Here is an 18,906-nt window from a genome sequence, read left to right as displayed (position 1 = left end):
ATCTCTGAGTGTTCTGTTCAGCTGCGCTCGCGATCTGAGTGTTCTGTTCAGCCGCGGGCGCGATCTCTGAGTGTTCTGTTCAGCTGCGCGCGCGATCTCTGAGTGTCCTGTTCAGCTGCGCGCGCGATCTCTGAGTGTTCTGTTCAGCTGCGCGTGCGATCTCTGAGTGTTCTCTTCAGCTGCGCCCGATCTGAGTGTTCTGTTCAGCCGCGCGTGCGATCTCTGAGTGTTCTGTTCAGCTGCGAGCGATCTCTGAGTGTTCTGTTCAGCTGCGAGCGCGATCTCTGAGTGTCCTGTTCAGCTGCGAGCGATCTCTGAGTGTTCTGTTCTGCTGCGCGTGCGATCTCTGGGTGTTCTGTTCTGCTGCGCGTGCGATCTCTTGGTGTTCTGTTCAGCTGCGCGTGCGATCTCTGAGTGTTCTGTTCAGCTGCGCGCGCGATCTCTGGGTGTTCTGTTCAGCTGCGTGCGATCTCTGGGTGTTCTGTTCAACTGCGCACGCGATCTCTGAGTGTTCTGTTCAGCTGCGCGTGCGATCTCTGAGTGTTCTGTTCAGCTGCGCGCAATCTCTGAGTGTTCTGTTCAACTGCGCGCGCGATCTCTGAGTGTTCAGTTCAGCCGCGGGCGCGATCTCTGAGTGTTCTGTTCTGCTGCGCGTGCGATCTCTGGGTGTTCTGTTCAGCTGCGTGCGATCTCTGGGTGTTCTGTTCAACTGCGAGCGATCTCTGTGTGTTCTGTTCAGCTGCGCGTGCGATCTCTGTGTGTTCTGTTCAGCTGCGCGTGCGATCTCTGAGTGTTCTGTTCAGCTGCGCGCGATCTCTGAGTGTTCTGTTCAACTGCGAGGGATCTCTGAGTGTTCTGGTCAGCTGCGCGCGCGACCTCTGAGTTTTCTGTTCTGCTGCGCGTGCGATCTCTGGGTGTTCTGTTCAACTGCGCGCGCGATCTCTGAGTGTTCTGTTCAGCTGCGCGTGCGATCTCTGAGTGTTCTGTTCAGCTGCGCGCGATCTCTGAGTGTTCTGTTCAACTGCGAGGGATCTCTGAGTGTTCTGGTCAGCTGCGCGCGCGACCTCTGAGTTTTCTGTTCTGCTGCGCGCGCGATCTCTGTGTGTTCTGTTCAGCTGCGCGCGCGATCTCTGAGTGTTCTGTTCAGCTGCGCGCGCAATCTCTGTGTGTTCTGTTCTGCTGCGCGTGCGATCTCTGTGTGTTCTGTTCAGCTGCGCGTGCGATCTCTGAGTGGTCTGTTCAGCCCCGTGCGCAATCTCTTTGTGTTCTGTTCAGCTGCGCGCGATCTGAGTGTTCTGTTCAGCTGCGAGCGATCTCTGAGTGTTCTGTTCAGCTGCGCGCGCGATCTCTGGGTGTTCTGTTCAGCTGCGTGCGATCTCTGGGTGTTCTGTTCAACTGCGAGCGATCTCTGTGTGTTCTGTTCAGCTGCGCGTGCGATCTCTGTGTGTTCTGTTCAGCTGCGCGTGCGATCTCTGAGTGTTCTGTTCAGCTGCGCGCGATCTCTGAGTGTTCTGTTCAGCTGCGCGCGCGATCTCTGAGTGTTCTGAGTGTTCTGTTCAGCTGCGCGTGCGATCTCTGAGTGTTCTGTTCAGCTGCGCGCGATCTCTGAGTGTTCTGTTCAGCCCCGTGCGCAATCTCTGAGTGTTCTGTTCAGCTGCGCGTGCGATCTCTGAGTGTTCTCTTCAGCTGCGCGCGATCTGAGTGTTCTGTTCAGCCGCGCGGGCGATCTCTGGGTGTTCTGTTCAGCTGAGCGCGCGATGTCTGAGTGTTCTGTTCAGCTGCGAGCGATCTCTGAGTGTTCTGTTCAGCTTTGCGCGCGATCTCTGAGTGTTCTGTTCTGCTGCGCGTGCGATCTCTGGGTGTTCTGTTCAGCTGCGTGCGATCTCTTGGTGTTCTGTTCAACTGCGAGCGATCTCTGTGTGTTCTGTTCAGCTGCGCGCGCGATCTCTGAGTGTTCTGTTCAGCTGCGCGCGATCTCTGAGTGTTCTGTTCAACTGCGCGCGCGATCTGAGTGTTCTGTTCAGCCGCGGGCGCGATCTCTGAGTGTTCTGTTCTGCTGCGCGTGCGATCTCTGGGTGTTCTGTTCAGCTGCGTGTGATCTCTGGGTGTTCTGTTCAACTGCGAGCGATCTCTGAGTGTTCTGGTCAGCTGCGCGCGCGACCTCTGAGTGTTCTGTTCTGCTGCGCGTGCGATCTCTGGGTGTTCTGTTCAGCTGCGTGCGATCTCTGGGTGTTCTGTTCAACTGCGAGCGATCTCTGTGTGTTCTGTTCAGCTGTGCGCGCAATCTCTGTGTGTTCTGTTCTGCTGCGCGTGCGATCTCTGTGTGTTCTGTTCAGCTGCGCGTGCGATCTCTGAGTGTTCTGTTCAGCCCCGTGCGCAATCTCTGTGTGTTCTGTTCAGCTGCGCGCGATCTCTGAGTGTTCTGTTCAGCTGCGCTCGCGATCTCTGAGTGTTCTGTTCTGCTGCGCGTGCGATCTCTGAGTGTTCAGTTCAGCCGCGGGCGCGATCTCTGAGTGTTCTGTTCTGCTGCGCGTGCGATCTCTGAGTGTTCTGTTCAACTGCGAGGGATCTCTGAGTGTTCTGGTCAGCTGCGCGCGCGACCTCTGAGTGTTCTGTTCAGCTGCGAGCGATCTCTGAGTGTTCTGTTCAGCTGCGAGCGCGATCTCTGAGTGTCCTGTTCAGCTGCGAGCGATCTCTGAGTGTTCTGTTCTGCTGCGCGTGCGATCTCTGGGTGTTCTGTTCTGCTGCGCGTGCGATCTCTTGGTGTTCTGTTCAGCTGCGCGTGCGATCTCTGAGTGTTCTGTTCAGCTGCGCGCGCGATCTCTGGGTGTTCTGTTCAGCTGCGTGCGATCTCTGGGTGTTCTGTTCAACTGCGCACGCGATCTCTGAGTGTTCTGTTCAGCTGCGCGTGCGATCTCTGAGTGTTCTGTTCAGCTGCGCGCAATCTCTGAGTGTTCTGTTCAACTGCGCGCGCGATCTCTGAGTGTTCAGTTCAGCCGCGGGCGCGATCTCTGAGTGTTCTGTTCTGCTGCGCGTGCGATCTCTGGGTGTTCTGTTCAGCTGCGTGCGATCTCTGGGTGTTCTGTTCAACTGCGAGCGATCTCTGTGTGTTCTGTTCAGCTGCGCGTGCGATCTCTGTGTGTTCTGTTCAGCTGCGCGTGCGATCTCTGAGTGTTCTGTTCAGCTGCGCGCGATCTCTGAGTGTTCTGTTCAACTGCGAGGGATCTCTGAGTGTTCTGGTCAGCTGCGCGCGCGACCTCTGAGTTTTCTGTTCTGCTGCGCGTGCGATCTCTGGGTGTTCTGTTCAACTGCGCGCGCGATCTCTGAGTGTTCTGTTCAGCTGCGCGTGCGATCTCTGAGTGTTCTGTTCAGCTGCGCGCGATCTCTGAGTGTTCTGTTCAACTGCGAGGGATCTCTGAGTGTTCTGGTCAGCTGCGCGCGCGACCTCTGAGTTTTCTGTTCTGCTGCGCGCGCGATCTCTGTGTGTTCTGTTCAGCTGCGCGCGCGATCTCTGAGTGTTCTGTTCAGCTGCGCGCGCAATCTCTGTGTGTTCTGTTCTGCTGCGCGTGCGATCTCTGTGTGTTCTGTTCAGCTGCGCGTGCGATCTCTGAGTGGTCTGTTCAGCCCCGTGCGCAATCTCTTTGTGTTCTGTTCAGCTGCGCGCGATCTGAGTGTTCTGTTCAGCTGCGAGCGATCTCTGAGTGTTCTGTTCAGCTGCGCGCGCGATCTCTGGGTGTTCTGTTCAGCTGCGTGCGATCTCTGGGTGTTCTGTTCAACTGCGAGCGATCTCTGTGTGTTCTGTTCAGCTGCGCGTGCGATCTCTGTGTGTTCTGTTCAGCTGCGCGTGCGATCTCTGAGTGTTCTGTTCAGCTGCGCGCGATCTCTGAGTGTTCTGTTCAGCTGCGCGCGCGATCTCTGAGTGTTCTGAGTGTTCTGTTCAGCTGCGCGTGCGATCTCTGAGTGTTCTGTTCAGCTGCGCGCGATCTCTGAGTGTTCTGTTCAGCCCCGTGCGCAATCTCTGAGTGTTCTGTTCAGCTGCGCGTGCGATCTCTGAGTGTTCTCTTCAGCTGCGCGCGATCTGAGTGTTCTGTTCAGCCGCGCGGGCGATCTCTGGGTGTTCTGTTCAGCTGAGCGCGCGATGTCTGAGTGTTCTGTTCAGCTGCGAGCGATCTCTGAGTGTTCTGTTCAGCTTTGCGCGCGATCTCTGAGTGTTCTGTTCTGCTGCGCGTGCGATCTCTGGGTGTTCTGTTCAGCTGCGTGCGATCTCTTGGTGTTCTGTTCAACTGCGAGCGATCTCTGTGTGTTCTGTTCAGCTGCGCGCGCGATCTCTGAGTGTTCTGTTCAGCTGCGCGCGATCTCTGAGTGTTCTGTTCAACTGCGCGCGCGATCTGAGTGTTCTGTTCAGCCGCGGGCGCGATCTCTGAGTGTTCTGTTCTGCTGCGCGTGCGATCTCTGGGTGTTCTGTTCAGCTGCGTGTGATCTCTGGGTGTTCTGTTCAACTGCGAGCGATCTCTGAGTGTTCTGGTCAGCTGCGCGCGCGACCTCTGAGTGTTCTGTTCTGCTGCGCGTGCGATCTCTGGGTGTTCTGTTCAGCTGCGTGCGATCTCTGGGTGTTCTGTTCAACTGCGAGCGATCTCTGTGTGTTCTGTTCAGCTGTGCGCGCAATCTCTGTGTGTTCTGTTCTGCTGCGCGTGCGATCTCTGTGTGTTCTGTTCAGCTGCGCGTGCGATCTCTGAGTGTTCTGTTCAGCCCCGTGCGCAATCTCTGTGTGTTCTGTTCAGCTGCGCGCGATCTCTGAGTGTTCTGTTCAGCTGCGCTCGCGATCTCTGAGTGTTCTGTTCTGCTGCGCGTGCGATCTCTGAGTGTTCAGTTCAGCCGCGGGCGCGATCTCTGAGTGTTCTGTTCTGCTGCGCGTGCGATCTCTGAGTGTTCTGTTCAACTGCGAGGGATCTCTGAGTGTTCTGGTCAGCTGCGCGCGCGACCTCTGAGTTTTCTGTTCTGCTGCGCGTGCGATCTCTGGGTGTTCTGTTCAACTGCGCGCGCGATCTCTGAGTGTTCTGTTCAGCTGCGCGTGCGATCTCTGAGTGTTCTGTTCAGCTGCGCGCGATCTCTGAGTGTTCTGTTCAACTGCGAGGGATCTCTGAGTGTTCTGGTCAGCTGCGCGCGCGACCTCTGAGTTTTCTGTTCTGCTGCGCGCGCGATCTCTGTGTGTTCTGTTCAGCTGCGCGCGCGATCTCTGAGTGTTCTGTTCAGCTGCGCGCGCAATCTCTGTGTGTTCTGTTCTGCTGCGCGTGCGATCTCTGTGTGTTCTGTTCAGCTGCGCGTGCAATCTCTGAGTGGTCTGTTCAGCCCCGTGCGCAATCTCTTTGTGTTCTGTTCAGCTGCGCGCGATCTGAGTGTTCTGTTCAGCTGCGAGCGATCTCTGAGTGTTCTGTTCAGCTGCGCGCGCGATCTCTGAGTGTTCTGTTCTGCTGCGCGTGCGATCTCTGGGTGTTCTGTTCAGCTGCGTGCGATCTCTGGGTGTTCTGTTCAACTGCGAGTGATCTCTGTGTGTTCTGTTCAGCTGCGCGTGCGATCTCTGTGTGTTCTGTTCAGCTGCGCGTGCGATCTCTGAGTGTTCTGTTCAGCTGCGCGCGATCTCTGAGTGTTCTGTTCAGCTGCGCGCGCGATCTCTGAGTGTTCTGTTCAGCTGCGCGCGATCTCTGAGTGTTCTGTTCAGCCCCGTGCGCAATCTCTGAGTGTTCTGTTCAGCTGCGCGTGCGATCTCTGAGTGTTCTCTTCAGCTGCGCGCGATCTGAGTGTTCTGTTCAGCCGCGCGGGCGATCTCTGGGTGTTCTGTTCAGCTGAGCGCGCGATGTCTGAGTGTTCTGTTCAGCTGCGAGCGATCTCTGAGTGTTCTGTTCAGCTTTGCGCGCGATCTCTGAGTGTTCTGTTCTGCTGCGCGTGCGATCTCTGGGTGTTCTGTTCAGCTGCGTGCGATCTCTTGGTGTTCTGTTCAAGTGCGAGCGATCTCTGTGTGTTCTGTTCAGCTGCGGGTGCGATCTCTGAGTGTTTTGTTCAGCTGCGCGCGATCTCTGGGTGTTCTGTTCAGCTGCGTGCGATCTCTGTGTGTTCTGTTCGTGCGATCTCTGGGTGTTCTGTTCAGCTGCGTGCGATCTCTTGGTGTTCTGTTCAACTGCGAGCGATCTCTGTGTGTTCTGTTCAGCTGCGCGCGCGACCTCTGAGTGTTCTGTTCTGCTGCGCGTGCGATCTCTGGGTGTTCTGTTCAGCTGCGTGCGATCTCTGGGTGTTCTGTTCAACTGCGAGCGATCTCTGTGTGTTCTGTTCAGCTGCGCGCGCGATCTCTGAGTGTTCTGTTCAGCTGTGCGCGCAATCTCTGTGTGTTCTGTTCTGCTGCGCGTGCGATCTCTGTGTGTTCTGTTCAGCTGCGCGTGCGATCTCTGAGTGTTCTGTTCAGCCCCGTGCGCAATCTCTGTGTGTTCTGTTCAGCTGCGCGCGATCTCTGAGTGTTCTGTTCAGCTGCGCGCGCGATCTCTGAGTGTTCTGTTCTGCTGCGCGTGCGATCTCTGTGTGTTCTGATCAGCTGCGCGTGCGATCTCTGAGTGTTCTGTTCAGCTGCGCGCGCGATCTCTGGGTGTTCTGTTCAGCTGCGTGCGATCTCTGGGTGTTCTGTTCAACTGCGAGCGATCTCTGTGTGTTCTGTTCAGCCGCTCGCGATCTCTGAGTGTTCTGTTCAGCTGCGTGCGATCTCTGTGTGTTCTGTTCAGCTGCGCGTGAGATCTCTGAGTGTTCTGTTCAGCCCCGTGCGCAATCTCTGTGTGTTCTGATCAGCTGCGCGTGCGATCTCTGAGTGTTCTGTTCAGCTGCGCGCGATCTCTGGGTGTTCTGTTCAACTGCGAGCGATCTCTGTGTGTTCTGTTCAGCTGCGCGCGCGATCTCTGAGTGTTCTGTTCAGCTGCGCGCGATCTCTGAGTGTTCTGTTCAGCTGCGCGTGCGATCTCTGGGTGTTCTGTTCAGCTGCGTGCGATCTCTGGGTGTTCTGTTCAGCCGCGGGCGCGATCTCTGAGTGTTCTGTTCTGCTGCGCGTGCGATCTCTGTGTGTTCTGTTCAGCTGCGCGTGCGATCTCTGAGTGTTCTGTTCAGCCCCGTGCGCAATCTTTGTGTGTTCTGTTCAGCCGCGGGCGCGATCTCTGAGTGTTCTGTTCAGCCGCGGGCGCGATCTCTGAGTGTTCTGTTCAGCCGCGGGCGCGATCTCTGAGTGTTCTGTTCAGCTGCGCGCGCGATCTCTGAGTGTTCTGTTCAGCTGCGCGCGCGATCTCTGAGTGTTCTGTTCAGCTGCGCGCGCGATCTGAGTGTTCTGTTCAGCCGCGGGCGCGATCTCTGAGTGTTCTGTTCTGCTGCGCGTGCGATCTCTGGGTGTTCTGTTCAGCTGCGTGCGATCTCTGAGTGTTCTGTTCTGCTGCGCGTGCGATCTCTGAGTGTTCTGTTCAGCTGCGTGCGATCTCTGGGTGTTCTGTTCAACTGCGAGCGATCTCTGAGTGTTCTGTTCAGCTGCGCGCGCGATCTCTGAGTGTTCTGTTCAGCTGCGTGTGATCTCTGAGTGTTCTGTTCAGCTGCGTGCGATCTCTGAGTGTTCTGTTCAGCTGCGCGTGCGATCTCTGTGTGTTCTGTTCAGCTGCATGTGCGATCTCTGAGTGTTCTGTTCAGCGGCTCCCGGGATCTGAGTGTTCTGTTCAGCTGCGTGTGATCTCTGAGTGTTCTGTTCAGCTGCGTGCGATCTCTGAGAGTTCTTTTCGACCTGCACGCGCCATCTGTGTGTGTTCTTTTCGTGCTGTCCGCTCCATCTCTGAGTGTTCTGTTCAGCTGCACGCGCAATCTCTGAGTGTTCTGTTCAGCTGCGCGCGCCATCTCTGAGTGTTCTTTTCGAGCTGCGCGCACCATCTCTGAGTGTTCTGTTCAGCTGCACGCGCAATCTCTGAGTGGTCTGTTCAGCTGCGTGCGATCTCTGAGAGTTATTTTCGAGCTGCGCGCTCCATCCTTGAGTGTTCTGTTCAGCTGTGGGGGCGATCTCTGCGTGTTCTTTTCGAGTTGTGCGCCATCTCTTAGCGCGCGCAGCTGAACAGAACACTATCTCTGAGTGTTCTGTTCAGCTGCGTGCGATCTCTGAGTGTTCTGTTCAGCTGCGCACGTGATCTCTGAGTGTTCTTTTCGTACTGCGCGCGCCATCTCTAAGTGTTCTGTACAGCTGCTTGCGCGATCTCTGAGTGTTCTGTTCAGATGCGCGCGATCTCTGAGTGTTCTTTTCGAGCTGCGTGTGCCATCTGAGTGTTCTGTTCAGCTGCGTGCGCGATCTCTGAGTGTTCTTTTCGTGCTGCACGCGGCATCTCTGAGTGTTCTTTTCATGCTGCTCGTGGCATCTGAGTGTTCTTTTCGAGCTGCGCGCGCCATCTCTGAGTGTTCTGTCAGCAGGAGCTGTAGCCGAGATGTTACTGTGCTGTACCCTTTTTTCCCGTCACAGTAATACCGGAAGTATGTCACAGCGGCTACTGTGCCGGTACAGCCAGCAGCACAGCAGCTACTGTGCCGGTACACAAAGCCGAACAGCGGGTAATTAAATTAAATGTTGGATGTGTTTGTGTGTTAAAGTGTTGTGATTTTTATTGTACATGGCGTGACCAATTACCACGAACATCATCCATGGTCCAAATTATCCAATGTTCAACACACTATATTCCTGTAGTCATGAAAAGTGCATTTTCTATAAAAAAATGTACTAGGTAACATTTTTCTATTTTAATTTCAATATTTTGTCTTCTCTTTTTTACTTATTGGAATAGCCTACACATCAGAGAAAATATTTTGGCAGGTAAATTTCAAAATATTGATTACAGCAAAAATAGCAAGCCTAGACAAAAAAAAAAAAACAAAAAAAACATTAATCTACATTAATGCTCTGTGCCAAAACCTTTAGATGGTTATCTGTTATACAGAAATATCCTTTGCTGCAGTGAAGGGAAAGACTAAATTTTCTTACATTTTTCCAGATGGGAAAATTGTGAGTGCTGGAATTCTGGTTATAAATATAGATAGTTTTAATAGAACATGCTGTGTTGGTCCCAAATATATTTTAAAGAAAATTTTGGTACTGAATATATTTATAACTTATAGATTTTTTATGTTTGAGATTTTGTTTTTGTAAATTGTTGTCACACTGATCTGCCCCAGTAGACTAATGTTGATACGGTGTCAGCGAGAGCTGTTTTAATTACATTTTAGAATACACAGTCATATGATAATATTATGACCACAATATTTCTGTCCATTCTCTCAACTTCACTGACCATACAGCAGCACTTTGTTCTACAGTTACAGACTGCAGTCCATATGATGCTTTGGAAACTTTTTTGACCCCTTTCATCCTTCAATGGGCAGATCCCTACCAGGTGTTGTTGCAATAGTACAGAGCCTGTAGTAGCAACGTCACAGTGTTTTTGAAGGTGCAATTTAAGAAAAAATCCCTAATGTTGCTTTAATTTAATTTATGATTTAATTACCATTAATGGTATTTTTCCTCCTTATCCATATCAATCCTCCACATATATAGTGATTTAAATGTTGCATGAGGCGGGTTGTGTATTTTCTTTTGAATGTTTCCCACACGGAGTTTACTGTGCACCACCTTTCCATATCAGAGACGCCACTCGTGATCATGTAAGGTAAGTTAGGCCGTGTCCACATGTACTGTTAGGCAATGTTATTTTTACTTTTTGTTTCAGTAATTAGCTATACTGACTATGTTTATCAGGAAAACAGGCAAAAGTACAGAATTTGCGTCAGTGACAGAACTCAAAGAAAAAGCAAACGATTCACAATGTCCATACTGCACGAAGACGACGCCATGCTCAGATCGACATCTCTCTTCCAAACATTTGAAATTTGCCATATATTACACACATAATAATGAAGGTAAGCATTTGCTATTGTATACTTTGCTATGAGAGTTCAGAGATAATCACCACAAATGTAAATAAAAGGTTTTGTATCGTTGTGTAAATCTCATTAGCTATTGTGTTATTACATTAAGGTTACATTTAAGTTTGTGTTGTCCTTTATGGATGAACTAAACACTCCATACACGCATTTTTACGTGTCAGCAGCATGTCAACTTTCAGGTATATTCAGTATAACTATTTTATTATTAATTATTAAATATGAATTATCGCATTGATAAATATAAGACCATAGCTCTACTATTGTATCAATGAATCATTATTTAATGATAGAACAAGCATTATTTTCAGATTTTATAAAAATTCTAAACGAATGCTAGTTAATGCTAGTTCTTGTTTCATGTATTATACTTAATGATTAATTGTTACATTACCTAACCATTTAGTATGGCTTATTAAGTATTGTAAATTAATGTACCCTTATTGTAAATTGTTCATGAGATTTTTAGTAACACAAAAAATAATAAAATTTGTTATAAGTAATCTACAGAGTTCAACTGTCCACATTATATGGAGGGTTAAATTATATAGGATAACACTGGGGTTCCAAAACAAACTTTGTAATGTTACACGGAAAATCAGTGCTACCTTAATGAATAACAGTGACGTACACAAAACCAGAGGCAGTAGGGGGAAAATGTTCAAAATATATCACCTAAGAAGACTCATAGCACATATGTAAATTTATTTGATGTTCAGACATTCATCAAACATATGTGTTGAGTAAAAAAAGAACACTGTTCGCTTTATATGGATGGTTAAAGTGTATATCTGATGTTAACCTGAGAATTTACTGAACATGAAACAGGTATAATACAGTTATAGACATGATTCTGACACCATTCTGTACCTGGAGTTTAACTGGATTAGTTTTTGAATAAGGCAAGTGTTAGGATTAGAGCCAGGTGTGTGGTAGGGTCACAAATATGTTTTGGGTTCAGGTTAAGTTTAAGGTAAGGTAGGGGTTTTCTTTATAGAAGTACCATATTTATAAAATATTTCATATAACATATTTACAATAAATTTACTTAATATGTCAGGATATTTATTTCAGTGTATTCAATGTATTGCTTTTGTCAATCCTGCTACCTCACTGATATGTTTTAACGTGGTACTAATCTGTGAAGAGTTTATCATTCATAACAACCACTCAAAATCAGAGGTTATTGTACTGTTAGATATGCAAGTCAATGTTTGTATTTGTGAAAGACTATGAGATACCCTTTAGGTATCAAGCTTTGCACACTCACTAACACTGAATATTTTACACTCTCATAAACATTACGAAACCTCTTATACACTACCAAAACTGTTACACTGATATATGTATGTATACACTGAGTCAGTTTGATATTGGGCGTAAGAGGATTCATAGTGTGAGTAAGTGTTTTGGTGTATAATATGTTCGATAATGTTTGTGATTGTATATAATACTCAGTGTGAGACAGTGTGTTAGTGAGTGTAAGAGGATAGGATAATGTATGTGAGACTGAAATTTGAATATTGGCCTAAAGGGCCTCTCATATTATATTCTGACATATGACTTCCTTTCAGAGAAATTTACAATACCATGCTTGTGTGCAGAGGTGAAGGATTCCATAAGAAGCCATTGGCATTGCCCCTGGTGTGGGAAAATTATTCTTAAACATGTAAATTTTCAAGTTCATTTAAATTCTTATGGTAAGAATTCCTTATAAAACACATTTTTCATTGCTGACCTAAAAATGATTTAATAATTAATTATTACATTACGTACCACCAACTAAACCTTTCATACAAATTGCAGCCTGTTCAACTAAAAAGGCAGAAGAAGCAGGTAAGTTTTCTTTTCTACATGTTAAAACATATGTTTAAGTACTGCGCTTGCAAATCAAGAAAAATGTTGGTCTTAAATACTAATGTTGGCAGAAGAAATGTAAGATAGCAAGTCATACACTAAATGTTAAAGCTACTACAGTTTAAGAAATCAGTTTAACACTGAATCCTTGTAATAAATGGCCACATGTTAAGTTTTATAGAGGCTTTACCTTATGTCAGAATGTATAATATGTAATCTATGATGTATAAACTTCCAAAATTATTTTTGAAGAATGTCGGCTTTATTATTTAAGGGTTTTTGTAGAGAACAAAAAGTTTTGAATGCAGTATTTGAAATTACTTTGTAAGTTCAACATTAGTTCACAATTATAAATTCATTTTATAGGCCTTGTTGATTCTGTGTTTTCATAGTAAGAAGTAATCCTGTTTCATTAAAACACTTGAGCAGTTAGCTCTGATTTAGATCTAAAAGATTACCACAGATGTCATCATCATAATCATCATCATATTCTTCTTTGCCGCTTAATCCATTTCAGGGTGTCTATGAGCACAGATGTGATTGGGTTTAATATTTTTGAATGTTTTAGGAAATAAAATATTAACTTTTGTGAGAAAAACTCAAGATTGCCAAAACAAATTTGTAAGAAGAAAATCTGCACATAGCACATATGTAATTTTTTGATTTTCAGACATTCATCAAACATAAATATTTGTTGAGTAAAATCCCTATACATTACTTTTAGTTATGAAGCAGTTTGGAATCATTTTATCTAATATTTTTGATAAATTGATAATACAGTCCTGAAACATATGAACACTACATAAATGTTGCTAAAATAACTAAAATAATAATAATAATAACAACAATAATAATGTTATGGAAAGATTACATTTAATAGATTAAATATTTTACATCCTTGATAAAACAAGCCTTTTGTGAAAATGTGTTAATATGAAATGATTATAAACAAATTACTCTTACTGTGAGTACATTTACTCAGCTTTTTAATCTGTTTAGTCATTCTAAAAACGAATGTTTTTTTTTTCAAATTCATTAATTATTTTACTTTTTGCTTTAAGTTGTTCATGGGAAACTGACATAACCAGACAAGTCCTAAGTCAGCTGGTGTGGAATGATCCTGAAGTCTTTGAGCTTCGTTGACAAAAAAAAACATATCATTTTAAGTGTGACATTATGCGTAAAAAGTCACTTACAAAAAGTTTCAGACAATTAGTCCCAAGAAAGTTTTGAAACCTGCTGTGAACATAACACCCTTCAAGTATATGGGATTATTCCACCAATGCCTTTTAAGCATATGACTATGAATTTTTTAAACCCGGCAGTGGCAGAACAACTTAACCGAGAACTGGCCTCAAGTCTGTATTTTCTTTGTAATATGAAAGACAGGCATTTCATGTTTTCCTTAAGACTGATATTTCACCTGCATAACCAGAAATTCAAAGAGGACATGATGAGAATTTCATTGGACCAATTGGAAGTAGATAGCAGAAGTGGAAGACTTGGTATTTCTGAAAAAGGTTTGTACATTTTATTTGCTTTTTCATAATTTGAATCAGTAAAAGGTAAAGAAATAGTTTTAATTATAATTGGCAGCAAGTGCAGTCTAGAAAGAGGGGGTAAATGAAGGCATGGAAATGATAGAGTTGCCCTAAGAAGAAGAGAACAAAAAGAGCTGCCAGCACTTTTCAGTTGGTCTTTTTCAAATAGACCAATCAAAAGAGGTAAGTTAATTTTTTTGTTATATTAATAAAGTACGTTGTACAATACGTGCTTTTAGAAATGTTGTAATGTCTATAATGTTTAGGAAAAATTAGCAGTCCTTTTTGCTGAACAAAAGGAGGAGCATCTAACCTTAATAAGGTCAACCTTCATGATCTAAAGTGTTTGTGCCCCCCTGAAATAATGAATACCAAGAAGCAGTAATTAGGAAAAATCAGAATGCCTTGGCTGACGGATAACGTGAGCATTAATATCACAAGTGCTCTCTATACTTAACAGAAATCAACTCAAAAAATATTAATTGAGCTTGCTTTTCTCACAGGTAGTAGACACCAGACTTTCTCAGCTGGTTGAAGGAGCACAGAATATACATTTTTCTAACTTATATATTATTGTTGTGATTATGAATTTCTGCAGAATAAACAATAGAAGACCAGGACAAGGAATTGTTATGGTATATATTTTTTTCTTTCCACCTTACAAATAAAGCATAAACTTTTGTTTCTGGATCTTGTTTGTTGGATATTATTTGGTACTGCTTTTTAACTACTTAGTATCACTGAGTAGGCTACACAGTGGAAATATGGGTAGCCTCATTGTTCTTAAGCTTTAATATTAACTAAAGATTTATAAATCCCTGCTGTCAACAAACATTAAATGTACTCATTTAAACGTGAAGTTTGTTTATTCTAATGTTTACTCAAATTCATATGCTGCATCCACAACTAAGAGTTTTACTTTTATTATAATGGTCTTTATTCCCAGTAAGGCATTTCAGAACGTTTGGGACTTGAGCTCTTGGAGAATACAGAATCCAGGCCAATGGAATCAGTCAGATTCAGATAACTGTGGGGTATTTGTTTGCGCGGTAGGCACCTATCACGGATTGTTACATCATATGTACTATGTGAATATGCCACTCCAAATGTTTCCTTATGTTAAAATAGATGGCTGAATTGGAAGTGAGGAATATCAAAGCTGCAAATGAAACTGTTTCAGAAACAACTGCTTCACCTGCATAAATATCATGCAGCTTCATTAGCAGCAGAAGCTATTCTGCCTGTAAGTTGATGATTAGTTTATTTATATAACCAGTATCTTCAATTAAAATTCCATGCTCTGCCACCCAGTAATAATTTTTTAATCATTTTTTTTTATTACAGACACTTGCAACAGGTGACACAGTTTGCTTGGCTGGCAAAATGTATGCATGCACGTACCAGAGTATGTCTGGACAGAAAGGAGAGAGGTACATTCTACATACTCCTTAACACTTTATTTTAATTCAGATGTTTAGGTCAAATTTGTGTTTTGACTAATTTAATTTAATTGTGAACTTATTTAGATCCCTGTATCCAGATGTTTCTAAATTTACCTGGGTACAGTGTGACGTATGTGAAAACTGGCTTCATACAGACTGTGCAGATGTACAGCAAGAAAACCTTCAGGATACAAGTTTTAAATGTGGATGTGACATACCTTCGCCTTACCCATATACAAAGTATGTGACCAATCTATGTTATATTTTACAAATGACAAATTCTACAAACCAATTATACTGGCCAAAGCAGCCATTTAGTGAATTTACATATGTTTACTTCCAGTCTCCTCTCAGTCCTGAAAGAGAAGGGTTTGAGAGTCTTGATCAGTGATGAAGAAATCCAGGTAATTCTTCTTTGTTTTCTAATAAATATAATTTATTTTTCTTTTTTTTTTTATTTACTGCTGTGCCTTGGATGTACAGTTCTGTTGAGTTATGCTTGAGGAATATCTGAGTGCATAAAGAATTGCTCTGAGTGCAGGAGCAAAAATAAAATCATACCCAGTGTTCCTTTAATTCAGTTATTCCAAAATATGTTTTAAAAAGAAATATATTATGATAAGGTGCACTATATATGTGGATGTCCACTTTTAATTAGCAAATTCACCACATATTAACATTCACAGGTGTTCAGTTGTGTGCAGACAGCTTGTAAAATCTCCATAGAAGAGTGGATAGGATAGATTCAAGAAATAAATGCATATCAGAAATGTTCTTTTGCTAATCATACAATTATATTTTCAATAGGAGTTACATAGACAACTATTCAGTGGCAAAAAGAAGTCAGGGCAAATGTTCCTGTGGAGCCATCCCAACAAATGTATGAAGCTTCGGACCATACTTAGACCTAGACTATCTAAATTTAGTACAGAACGGGTGAGACATATTAGGTTTTCTTACTTTTGTTCTTCTCCATATTTCCAAAATAAATCTTGTACAATTTAAAGTACTGTTTGTACATATTTATGTGTATATTTTTTCCAGATTGATGAGATGTATAAAATAATCCACACTGCTTTAGGCTTGGACAAGAAGGACCTTGGAAGTGTTGACTTTATTCTAGATGTTATGCTGCCAGTGGTAGGGAATTCAATAATGCTATAGTATGATTCATTACAATAGTATTGGTACATTAACAACAATTGGATAAAATACTGCTAAATTTTATTATTAACGACTATTAATTTTATATTTACTACCACTGCAGGTGACTCTTAAAATATTGAACAAGCATGAAGGCTTCTATCGATACCAAAGAGAGGTGTCTCTTGCTACTCCAGGTGTCATTATTTGAATAAGAATGACAAAGGCTGCTTGATACATAAGCTTTATTGTAAAAGGTTATTCAAGTTTTATTTGTTACTTTTTGTTATATGTATATTGAGAGAAAATCCTAGTTTCGTGAGTTCTCATATCTAAGCTTTGGGATGAGATAGGCTGAAAATAATCACACCCCTGTGTAAGTCAGGGAATCCTTAATCAACAACGTTAGTTTGGAGGAGATCTGAGTTGGTCAAAAATTTTGTCTAAAAAAACACAAGGGTTATTAGTATTTTTTTGAGTTAAAATCATGACCTCTTCAGATCTTTTTCAAACCCACACAGTGTGTCAGGGAGGTTCTGGCGAAGGGTTATTTTCGCTCTACCACATCCCAAAGCTGAGATATGGGGATCTCTTCTACTCCATAAAATGTATAACTGCATATATCAAGATGGCATTCCTATTTCCAGTGAAGCTAGGTAAACACATGAGTAGAGGGGTGCAATCAGAAAAGCCTCCTCAATCCAATATGTCCTACATTGAATTTGTATTTGGTCAGGGGGTCTCAGTTCTAATAAAGTTTGGAGGAAATCTGACTCTGTGAAAAATTTAGTCTAAAAAAACACAAAGGAGTTTTTTTTAGACAAAATTTTTGACCGTCTCAGATTTCTTCCAAACTCACGATGTTGATTGAGCAGGTCCTGACTTACACAGGGGTGTAATTATTTTCAACCTATCTCATCCCAAAGCTGAGATATGAGGACTAACGTAACTGGGATTTTCTCTCAATAGGTTTATTGGTGTTGAATATATTGGAATTAAATTTATTAGCTTGTTGTATGTCCAATAAAACAAAATACAGATGCAATGCATCATATATTGGACTGACTAGGCTTTTCTGATCGCACCCTTCTACTCATGTGTTTACCTAGCTTCACTGGAAGTAAGAATCCCATCATGAAACTTACAGTTATACATTTTATGCAGCACAACATGTCCCTATATCTCAGCTTTGGGATGTGGTAGGCAACAATTACCACACCACTGTCTTCGTCAGGACCTCCCTGACACACGGTGTGGGTTTGAAGAAGATCTGAGGAGGTCACATTTTTCACCCAAAAAAAAACTACCCCTTTGTGTATTTTTAGCCAAAATTTTTGACCGTCTAAGACTTCTTCCAAACTCACGATGTTGATTGAGCAGGTCCTGACTTACACAGGGGTGTGATTATTTTCAGCCTATCTCATCCCAAAGCTGAGATATGAGGACTTACATAACTGGGATTTTCTCTCAATAGGTTTATTGGTGTTGAATATATTGGAATTAAATTTATGAGCTTGTTATACGTCCAATAAAACAAAATACAGATGCAGTGCATCATATATTGGACTGACTAGGCTTTTCTGATCGCACCCTTCTACTCATGTGTTTACCTAGCTTCACTGGAAGTAGGAATCCCATCATGAAATTTACAGTTATACATTTTATGCAGCACAGCATGTCCCTATATCTCAGCTTTGGGATGTGGTAGGGCAACAATTACCACACCACTGTCTTCGTCAGGACCTCCCTGACACACGGTGTGGGTCTGAAGAAGATCTGAGGAGGTCACATTTTTCACCGTCTCAGATTTCTTCCAAACTCACGATGTTGATTGAGCAGGTCCTGACTTACACAGGGGTGTGATTATTTTTAGCCTATCTCATCCCAAAGCTGAGATATGAGGACTAACGTAACTGGGATTTTCTCTCAATAGGTTTATTGGTGTTGAATATATTGGAATTAAATTTATAAGCTTGTTATACGTCCAATAAAGCAAAATACAGATGCAATGTAGGATATATTGGACTGACTAGGCTTTTCTGATCGCACCCTTCTACTCATGTGTTTACCTAGCTTCACTGGAAGTAAGAATCCCATCATGAAATTTACAGTTATACATTTTATGCAGCACAACATGTCCCTATATCTCAGCTTTGGGATGTGGTAGGGCAACAATTACCACACCACTGTCTTCGTCAGGACCTCCCTGACACACGGTGTGGGTTTGAAGAAGATCTGAGGAGGTCACATTTTTCACCTAAAAAAAAAACACTAAGGGGTACCCCTTTGTGTTTTTTTTAGACTAACTTTTTAACCGTGTCAGATTTCTTCCAAACTCACAATGTTGATTGAGCAGGTCCTGACTTACACAGGGGTGTGATTATTTTTAGCCTATCTCATCCCAAAGCTGAGATATGAGGACTAACGTAACTGGGATTTTCTCTCAATAGGTTTATTGGTGTTGAATATATTGGAATTAAATTTATAAGCTTGTTATACGTCCAATAAAACAAAATACAGATGCAGTGTAGAGTATATTGGACTGACTAGGATTTTCTTATCTCACCCTTTTACTCATGGGTTTACCTAGCTTCACTGGAAGTAGGAATCCCATCATGAAATTTACAGTTATACATTTTATGCAGCAAAACATGTCCCTATATCTCAGCTTTGGGATGTGATAGGGCAAAAATCGCAAAAGAAACCTCAGAGAGATCGCATAGCCTGCACAAAACACTCAGAGCGCGCAGTTTGCACAGAACACTCAGAGAGAGTGCGCAGTTTGCACAAAACACTCAGAGAGAGCACGCAGCACGCATAAAACACAGAGAGCGTGCAGCGCGCACAAAACACTCAGCGAGAGCGCGCAGCCTATACAAAACACTCAGCGAGAGCGCGCAGCGCGCACATAACACTCAGAGAGCGCGCAGTTT

Source organism: Hoplias malabaricus, chromosome Y (assembly GCF_029633855.1).
Source record: "Hoplias malabaricus isolate fHopMal1 chromosome Y, fHopMal1.hap1, whole genome shotgun sequence".
In the NCBI taxonomy this organism is placed as follows: Eukaryota; Metazoa; Chordata; class Actinopteri; order Characiformes; family Erythrinidae; genus Hoplias; species Hoplias malabaricus.
This window is presented reverse-complemented; position numbering follows the sequence as displayed.